Source organism: Salvelinus sp. IW2-2015, unplaced genomic scaffold, assembly GCF_002910315.2.
Source record: "Salvelinus sp. IW2-2015 unplaced genomic scaffold, ASM291031v2 Un_scaffold1299, whole genome shotgun sequence".
Lineage (NCBI taxonomy): Eukaryota > Metazoa > Chordata > Actinopteri > Salmoniformes > Salmonidae > Salvelinus > Salvelinus sp. IW2-2015.
Window position 1 is genome coordinate 136,800 of NW_019942826.1, and position 11,163 is coordinate 147,962.

Consider the following 11,163-nt stretch of genomic DNA (forward strand, 5'->3'; position numbering starts at 1 on the left):
TCTTGGTATGTTTTCTTCCATAGACCTCTGGTAGGTTTCTTTCATAGACCTCTGGTTGTTTCTCCATAGACCTCTGGTATGTTTTTCTTCAAGACCTCTGTATTGGTTTTCTCCATAGACCTCTGGTTATGGTTTTTCCATAGACCTCTGTGATGGTTTCTCCATAACCTCTGGTATGTTTTTCTCTATAGACCTCTGGTATGTTTTCCCAATAGACCTCGTATGTTTTCTTCATAGACCTCTGGCGTATGGTTTCTTCCAATAGACCTCTTGCTTGTTTTCTCCATGACCTCTGGTATTTTTCTTCTATAGACCTCTGGTATGGTTTTCTCTAATAGACCTCTGATGTTTTTCTTCATAGACCTCTGGTATGGTTTTCTCATAGACCTCTGGTATGTTTTTCTTCATAGACCTCGTGGCATGGTTTTCTTCATAGACCTTCGGTATGTTTTCTTCATAGACCTCTGGCTAATTGGTTTTCTCCATAGACCTCTGGTATGTTTTCTTCATCCTAGACCTCTGGTATGGTTTTCTCCATAGACCTCTGGTCATGGTTTTCTCCATAGACCCCTGGTATGTTTCTCCTAACCTTGTTGTTTTTCTCTATAGACCTCTGTATGTTTTTCTTCATAGACCTCTGGTATTGTTTCCCATTATCCTCTGGTATGTTTTCTTCATAGACCTCTGGTATGTTTTCTCCATAGACCTCTGGTAGGTTTCTTCATAGACCTCTGGTATGTTTTCTTCATAGGACCTCTGTTATGATTTTTCTTCATAGACCTCTGGTATGGTTTTCATACCTTCTGGATATGTTTTTCTTCATAGACCTCTGGTCATGGTTTTCTCCATAGACCTCTGGTATGGTTTCTCCATAGACCTCTGGCTTGGTTTTTCTCATAGACCCTTCCGTGCTTGGTTTTCTCCATAGTACCTCCTGGTAATGTTTTTTCTTAAATAGACCTCTGGCTAGAAAACCATACCAGAGGTCTATGAAGAAAACCATGCCAGAGGTCTTTGAAGAAAACCATACCAGAGGTCTATGGAGAAAAACATACCAGAGGTCTATGAAGAAAACCAAGCCAGAGGTCTATGAAGAGAAACACACCAGAGGTCTATGAAGAAAACCAAGCCAGAGGTCTATGAAGAAAACCATACCAGAGGTCTATGGAGAAACAACAATAACATACAAAGTTCCACTATAAATAGACGTATTAGGGTCAAGTGTCAAGCCTGACACAAGGACAATAACATAGGGCAAGGAATGCCACCTCTGATCATTTCTAGCTGTGCTGAAGTTTAGACACACGTAATTTGTATGGACGATATGCTGCCACTGCCATGGATCGATGACATCAACAGCATGTAGCACGTCACTGAATGGACGTTCCTGTCACACAACAGACAACTCACTCATCTGCCCATTGACAGACAGAGCTGCTGTCTGTCTATAACGGCTGTCAAATATTGGAACTAAGGTCATGGCTAAGGTCACGGCTGTGGCAATGAGAAACCCACTAGCCTGTCCACACTTGACCTGTTGATTTTCATATTCATTTCATACTGGGAATGTACAGCTTCACTACCATTGGTCTCATTTCAATCTTTTATAGGAACACAAATAAACATCAAACACGTTCATACAGGGAAGATATTTGGGTAAATGTAATTTAAATACATGGCCATCATATAACACTGACACATCCACTGTGCCTTTTTTAACTGCCCTGTTCTTTGCTCTAGAAAAGAGTGACAGATCACTGTAATGCTTTTGGGGCACGTAAATGTGGTTGTGCCTCAGTGAGAGTGGGTCCCTAAAAGAAGAGCACGGGTGGGTGGAAGATACTGGCTGGAAGAGGGAGGTTTTAATGTGACCCTTCCAACACTCTCCTCTCTGTACCAGCAGATCCTCCCAGGTCCTGCCTGGGCTCTAAGGCTGGGAGCCGATAGGCAGCTGACCACAATATCTCTCTCTCTTGCCCCACCAGATGAAAGTACTCATCTATTGTAGACTGAGGCAGTGGCACTGCTAAATGTGAAGCACAGGAAGGTGGAAAAACAAACAGGGCTGGCTCGCCTCTGCCAGCCAACACAAATCCCCAACATGCACCACAGTTTTGGCTCTCTCGTCACTGTCTTTAACTCACTCCCTCAGTTTGGCCTGATGTGTGGAGATGAGAAGTGCTCTGGTCCCAGGATGGATGAAGGGATGCCAGCTGGTGAAGCCAAAGGGAGTGTGAGATCTCCTTGTCCTGTACACCTTCTCCCTAGGAACTCTGGGTTCACTCAAATGTATGCCAAAAGGGTTGGTCCAAATCTGATGTGATATAAAATAACTGTGAAAAACAACAGAGGCATGTTGGTAAAACCACAGAGGCAAGTTAACAAAACAACAGAAGCATGTTAATAAAACAACAGAGTCATGTTAATAAAACAACAGAGGCATGTTAATACATCAACAGAAGCATGTTAATAAAACAACAGAGGCATGTTAATAAAACAACAGAGGCATGTTAATAAAACAACAGAGGCATGTTAATAAAACAACAAATGCATGTTAATAAAACAACAGAGGCATGTTAGTAAATCAACAGAGTCATGTTAATAAAACAACAAATGCATGTTAATAAATCAACAGAGGCATGTTAATAAAACAACAGAAGCATGTTAATAAAACAACAGAGGCATGTTAGTAAATCAACAGAGGCATGTTAGTAAATCAACAGAAGCATGTTAATAAATCAACAGAGGCATGTTAGTAAATCCACAGAGGCATGTTAATAATCAACAGAAGCATGTTATAAATCACACAGAGTCATGTTAGTAAATCAACAGAAGCATGTTAATAAAACACAGAGGATGTTAATAAATCAACAGAAGCATGTTAATAAATCACAGAGGCATGTTAGTAAATGAACAGAGGCATGTTAATAAATCAACAGAAGCATGTTAATAAATCAACAGAGGCATGTTAGTAAATGAACAGAGGCATGTTAATAAATCAACAGAAGCATGTTAATAAATCACAGAGGCATGTTAGTAAATGAACAGAGGCATGTTAATAAATCAACAGAAGCATGTTAATAAATCACAGAGGCATGTTAGTAATCAACAGAGCATGTTATAAATACAGAAGATGTTAATAAATCAAACAGAAGCTGTTAATAAATCAACAGAGGCATGTTAGTAATAAACAAAGAGTTAATAATAAATCAAACGAAGCATGTTAATAAATCAACAGAGGCATTAGTAAATCAACAGAGCATGTTAATAAATCAACAGAAGCATGTTATATAACAGAGCATGTATAATACATGAACAGAAGCATGTTAATAAATCAAACAATGCATGTTAATAATCAACAGAGGCATGTTAGTAAATCAACAGAGGCATGTAATAACAAAAGAAGCATTTAAAAATCAACAGAGGCATGTTATAAAACAACAGAGGCATGTTAATAAAAACAGAGGCATGTTAATAAAACAACAGTGACTTTTCCCAAGGATATTTATTTACAGGGGTAAGTCGAAGTCAGGGCATTTAGTTGTGAAGTTCCTGTAATAATGCTTTTGTATGGAGCGCTATTACATTTAATTAGTTGATTGACTGAAGTGACAGTTACTTACTACTTCAGGTTGGATAGCTCTCCTCACATCTCTCACACTGGTGTGTGTGTGTGTGTGTGGTGTGTGTGTGTGTGTGTGTGTGTGTGTGTGTGTGTGTGTGTGTTGTGTGTGTGGTGTGTGTGTGTGTGTGTCTGTGTGTGTGTGTGTGTGTGTGTGTGTGGTGTGTGTTGTGTGTGTGTGTGTGTGTGTGTGTGTGTGTGTGTGTGTGTGTGTGTGTGTGTGTGTGTGTGTGTGTGTGTGTGTGTGTGGTGTGTGGTGTGTCCACTATGGTGGAATGCTCCTTCTACACAGCATGTTATCACATATAACAAGAATAGTTTGGCACCAGTTCAGCGTTTGACAGTTTGACAGAAACATCAAAACAAACTGTTTTAAATATGTTTTTATTTTATTGTAATATGGGACTCAAATTCTTGATTAACATATTTAACAATAACCTAGATAGGAAACGCACACATATCAATACATACAATAAAAAATAGAATGATCAGCTCCCGAGTGGCGCAGTGGTCTTAGGCACCGCATCTCAGTGCAAGAGRMGTCACTACAGTCCCTTTATCACATCCCGCTCTGATTGGGAGTCCCATAGGGCGGTGCACAATTGGCCAAGCGTCGTGCGAGGTAGGCCGTCATTTTAAATAAGAATTTGTTCTTAACTGACTTGCCTAGTTAAATAAAGGTTAAATAAATAAATAAATAAAGTTATTAAAACACCAATTTATTCTGATGTAGTTACATAGTCAAACACCAAATAGTCATTCACTATTGATATTATAATTTAATTCAACGACAAAAGCTACTGAAATTGGGGTATGGGGAAGGCTACTGAGGACAAAAATAGCAAAGTAGCTTTGGAAGTCAAACACAAAAGCTTTCTCAGGAGTTGGAGGACAGAGCTTATAACAACATTCACAAAGTAGAGAACAAACCTTGCAGCTTATGACATCGCAATATTATTTGTTTTCCTGTTGGGGGAAGAGTTCATAAACCTAGAAAACAAACAGAGTAYAGACTGGTGACAGAGCGGTGTGAAAGCTGCACTGGGAAGCAGGACACGTCCGCTTTAGGAAGGAAACATATTTCTGGAGAAAACAAACAACAGCCTATGTAACCCCACTGTGAACCAAAGACCCCGCAGACACCCTTTTCGGACTACCTCCAATAACTTCCCATTACCTCTGCGCGACCTTTAACCCAGACGTGATCCTGCGCCTAAAGCTATGGAGTCTGTGGGTAAGGATGGACAAGTCCCAAGGGCACTGACAAAAACAACAACAGTCTGTGACATCAACATGATTACAAATAATTGGTTGAAATGTTAAGTGTGAAAAGTTCTACATATTTTGATTGTCCATAATAGCCTTATTCTCTAGTAGACTAGCCTTATTGAATTGGACATCGAAAGAGACACAAATAACATGAWTAAAGTGAGTATAGGTCTATAAATTCTGATTATATATAAATATTTCCTAATATGGAAAAGGCAWGACTTGTGGCTTTTCGTTTGACTTATTTGCTCTATTAATCGTACAGGGACACCATACACCTGCTCTCATTGGTAAGTAGGCCTTGCCTTTAAGTCCAACACGTAAGTCAGCCGCTAATTAAGGCATGGATGAAACTGGCTGAAGTGATCCGTCTCAGTCTGACATTGTTGGCTAGTGAAACAGACCRACGGATACAGCTACCATTCATAAATGTTTGATATCGTGATAATACATCCCTCCAGGCACAGTCATCGACACAAACTTCTCCGAGACGCTCTGACATCTGCTCGAGTGTTATCTATTCATTTCGTAAACAGTGCTCATGAAATATGAATGAACTTTAAGATTATTTTAGGAGAAACATAGACCCAGGCTATACAAAAGTATTTTAAGGAAACACATAGAGGCATGGTGCAATACAGTCACGAGCCCCGGACAAGGTTCCGTTTCAGAAATGTATAAGTCACATGCATATACGAAAACATTTCCGTCTCACGGTTGATCTAGCAARATGCCACCCAGTGATAGAAAAAGAGACAAAATATTATGTTCTGGAAAGAAGCCACTGTAGGCTACATGCCATTATGTAAATGCAATGGGTCTACAAGAATCAAAACGTTATTTTCAACTTAATATTTCAGGGGTCACTTCAACGCAACTCATTTATCCTTAACTATTGTCATGGCAATGGGTGGATGAAATGTATATTATTTGAAGTGGACGCCTCTGACACAAATGTAAAATAAATCAAATTCATACAGCCATAAAAATAATGCGACTTTTTAGTTGAACAAGATTTGATGTAAATCATAAAATCTTGGTAATCACTTTACTTCGATATTCGTTGATGTGTCCAAACACAGGACTAAAGGTTTAAGTAATGGAAGCTGCTGGTTAATCAAATACTATCATAGCGCTGTTAAAGGCCTCTCAATCACTGTATCACAATTTATTTTGATAAGCCAATGTACTGTTGTTCTTCCTCACCAAAAGCAATSAAGATTATAATTTTACTTTCAATAAAAACTATAATATTTTACTTTTTCTCATTAGTTTTTAACGCCTTTATGCGCATCTGAAGTTTTAGTGCTCCCCTCGTGTTGTGAAAAAGTAGCACACAACAATAGCCAACAAAACTTTTAACGTATAGGGCCTACCACAAATAACACACGTTTGAGAKGCGTCTCTTTTGTTAGTGTTTCCTGACGGAAATCCTCCGTTTTTAAAAAAGCAATAGAAAACGCATTCATAAGCATGAAATGGGCTTGTTCAAACACAACTCAATGATTGTTCAATTTCTGACCGTTGCAAATCAATCAATTWAAAAATCCCAAGAGATTTTGTAAAAAATTACGAAAATGTTTTTGTTAATATTAAGATCATTTTTGGATACTACATGTTAATAATGTATAATTGATTAAACAAACAAATTCACAAAATCTATGGAAGTTAAATACATTTGTATTATTATTATGAGCAGTATTTCGTTTATTATAATTGACTATATTTTGAAAATAACAAAAATATCATCACAAATAATGTAGCCTATTAATAAACGTTGTTATTATTATTGTTACTAGTATTATTGTTGTTTATATTATTATCGTTATAATTATCATGTGTGACTTGCTTCAACAGTCACATTCTAAATTGTTCATTTATTTCTGTTTTTTATAGTTAGTATTATTTGGAACAATACTTTTCTTATACGGTTTAAGCTTGAAATGCTATTCCAACTTTCGAACGTGCTCACTGATATGGAAAAGTGCGCTTTTACAGCTTTTTGATAACAATTATACTTTAGAAAGTGTATAGGGCATATATGAAACAAGGGGTCACGGGGAAGGAAAGCTTCACCCAGGCATCATGGTATTGTTGTTCAGTTTATTTATAAACACTTGATCCCTAAATATATATATATATATGAATTTTAAGCCAACCAGTCAAGCAACTGAAACATATTAATAAAACAAAAGCCATAGAAATAATCTGGAAAATAATGAATATTTTGTTAAAATCGATAGCTCATTGCCTATAAGATAATTATAGATAGACTTGCCTAGTCATGAATGAATTTTGAATTACTTAGGCTAGTTAAAATGATGTAGCATGTTTCTGTCTTTAAAATTGGAGACACAATAAGTAGGCCTAGTTGAAAGTTGGCTGTGGCTCTAAAAATGTGTTGAAGAGGGTGCGCAAGTCCATTTCAATTGGCGCCCTACCATTACATGAGGATGGCGCATTTCAAAATGTCAATTTCCACCATCTTTGCACCGTTTCCATAATCGACATAGCTGCATCTAGCAAGTCATTGCCGTAGCTGACTAGCGTTGTTAACTTTGTTAGCAGCACGTTTTGATAGGTGAAAAATGTAGAAATGTCTCATACAACAGTATTTGGCCTATATCGTTATCAACATAGTGTATACCCCTTAGAAATATAATCTTCCGTGTGCAGTGTATGCTATTAGCAGGCTAACACTCGTTAAGACAGACTGGTAGCATAGCTAGCATAGGTAGCCATTGCTAGCATTCACAGGTTGAAGTTGAAGTAMATTTTGAGTGTAATGGAGTTGACTGGTGAATAAAGCTAACTTTAATCAAAGTTGAGGAGAACACTGCCATTGTAATAAAGGGATTTACAAGTGCCTAGAGAGAGAGATTGGTGGGTGGTCTATTAAAGAAAATACATAGCTATTGGATAGAGAGTTGATGTAAAAAGTTTATTGATAGATTGCTTGAATATAACCCACAGAGCAAGTTCTGTGTGTAGCCTAGTCATTTTCTGCAGGTGTTCCATTCTAACACACAATCCCTCCCGAGAACCCTGCCATGCCCATGTAATAGAATCCCTAGTGATTTAATAGGATCTCTGTGGCTGCCATGCCATGTAATAGAATCCCTAGTGATTTAATAGGATCTCTGTGGCGGCCATGCCCATGTAATAGAATCCCTAGTGATTTAATAGGATCTCTGTGGGGGCCATGCCCATGTAATAGAATCCCTAGTGTTTAATAGGATCTCTGTGGCGGCCATGCCCATGTAATAGAATCCCTAGTGATTTAATAGGATCTCTGTGGCGGCCAGCCCATGTAATAGAACCCTAGTGATTTAATAGGATCTCTGTGGCGGCCATGCCCATGTAATAGAATCCCTAGTGATTTAATAGGATCTCTGTGGCGGCCATGCCTACAAAGGAAATAATGAGAGTGGGGATAGAAATGAAAGTGTTCTAAAATAGCAGACTGATTATCACCTATTGATCCATACTTGTTCCGCTAGCCAGCAGTGTTCTATTGTTTTCTGTCAGGTAGGGGGCTGGTGGATAAATTCATTGGTTGTAATATGTAATTCTATGGGCAGCACGGACACAGTATAAAGACCTTTTTCCCTCTTTCCCTCTCTCTCAGATATGGGCTATAATTGGTTTCTCTCTTTTAAGCATTTTGATATACCATCATGTAGGCTACATACCGATTGTGGACCGGATGGATCTGGATACATCATATCTCAGTGACAGAAATGTGAACCAGGCTTCTGTATCTCTGGATTGATATTTGATCATATTTGATCGGTCCCGTGTGGCTCAGTTGGTAGAGCATGGCGCTTGCAACGCCAGGGTTGTGGGTTCAATTCCCACGGGGGGACCAGGATGAATATGTATGAACTTTCCAATTTGTAAGTYGCTCTGGATAAGAGCGTCTGCTAAATGACTTAAATGATCATCCTAAAGTATCACACATTGATTGTGTAGCTCAACAAAGTCAATTCTAGATGATTAGGACATGATGCTTGGAAAATGCTAATATAGGTACCATGAATTCAACGGAGGCTGAAGGAAATCCGCATGGCCCCTAAGACCCTCACATACTTCTGCAGATGCACCATTGAGAGCATTCTGTTGGGCTGCATCACCGCCTGGTATGGCAACTGCACCACCCGCAACCGCATGGCTCTCCAGAGGGCGGTGTGGTCAGCCCAGAGGCACAGTGCCTGCCCTCCAGGGCATCTACAGCACCCGGTGTCACAGGAAGACCAAGAAGATCATCAAGGACTTCAGCCMCCTGAGTCACGGCCTGTTCAACCCCCTACCATCTAGCAGACAGAGACAGTACAGGTGCATCAAAGCTGGGACAGAGAGACTGAAAAACAGCTTCCATCTCCAGCCATCCCTTTTACTTTTTGGATTATGTGTGTAGAGTTATTATATTGCTAGATATTACCGCACTGTTGGAGCTAGAAACATAAGCATTTTGCTGTACCTGCGATATCATCTGCCAATCTGTGTATGCGACCAAAAAAACATTGATTTGATGACTTGCATTTGTATTTGTGCTACAAATGCTAAAACGTTAGCATTTGGAAACATGCCAGGAAAACTAAACCAAAGAATATTACTGTCATACCTTGTCCATAGACTGCTTACAGCGTAAGGAAAACAATATATACTTTTGTAATTTGTGTGAMCTATCCCTGTATTGTAGCGAACCCAGGTTGCTGACGTTAAAGGCAAACGCCCTAAGCATCGCACCAATAGGTTTAACCCACCTAGTAGGAATTGTAATGTGGCTAATATAGCGAAGACCCCTACACTGCCCTCATTGAACATTAAGGCACCTCCCTGTGCTTCAACCCACCACGGCCACCACACAAGTCTAGCGGTGACTTCCGATGGCCTCACGATTGCCATCCCACTTCTGGCACCAGTGCAGCAAAAGTCGGGCCAGGGAAGCAAACCAGGGTCGCTGGCATGAAAGGTTGACCCCCTGCACATCGCACCTATAGGGTTAACCCAATAATATGTTTAGTAACAAACTACTACTAGCAAAAGTGCTAATTATAGTAGAGAGCATTTCAACAACATAGTGAGTGTGTGAGAATGGTCCATTGATGAAATCTCATTATTTCTACCCCGTGTCAATCTCCTGCACTGTGCAGTGCTGTGTTAGGCCTACCTGATGATCTAGGGCCATGCACACGGAGGCGACCCCTCTCCCCTAGCAGCGACACAGGGCGGTACGCAGGGCTTGTACCTGTCACAGCAATGCAGCTCGTTGTCTTTCCTGGCGTGCTCCAGACATCCTCTATTGATCTCGCCGGCCAAACGGAGCCGCTGACCGAAATCACATTTGACAGGTGCTACTCACCCATGAACAACGAGTTCTTTGGAGGCTGCATCCCTCGTTATTATCCTGTAAGCTAATATGGAGATAACAATAGCTGTATACATTTCTAATTCTAGGCCTTCAGTGATGGACCCGTTCCCGCCAACTCAAAGGCAGCTGTTGACCACAGAAAGTGCTAGATATGGGCAAATGGCAACAGGAAAATAAGCTACGGACGAACGTAAACTTTTAAATGAGAATATTTTTTGAAAAAGATTGGAGCAAAGTAAGATATTTATATATTTTCCTGTTCTATAATGTCAACCATGAGTTGAAAAATCATGTTGATCCCATTTCTACGCTGTAGATTATGTGATATCAATTTACAGCCGTGGTCGGACCATTTTTCACATTGCGTTGACAAGCAATCAGGCTTGGATTAACGTAATTTTTAGGTCAGGGATTCATGCCCATTTGCAGCTCTTTGCTACAATATGTGATACACTAGCCAGTGGGAAAATAAGGCTAACCAAGTTTACATAAAATGAAGATATTAGCTACCACACTTCAGAGAAGCAAGTGATCAACCACTTGTAGGAGGTCTGGTGAGTTGCCCAAGTATGGAAAGATTGTCAATTCAATTTTAATTCAGTCGATCATTATCATATTTAACTGGAAACAACWCATAGAACACAATGGTAAGTGTTTGTTTTTTTGTTCAACTCATATATTGAATTGACTTGATTAAGATGGAACTTAAAACAAACCTATCAATGAACCTATCCCAAGAAGACCGAATTCCAGATTGTCCTAATAGTTCATCCATGTTTCTCAAACGTCAAATTACGAAGTGTTTAAGGGTAAATTTAGGCATTAACTCCGAAATCTTAAGGTTAAGAATTAACTCAGAATGGTTAAGGTAAGGGTTAAGGTTTGGTATAGGCTTCAA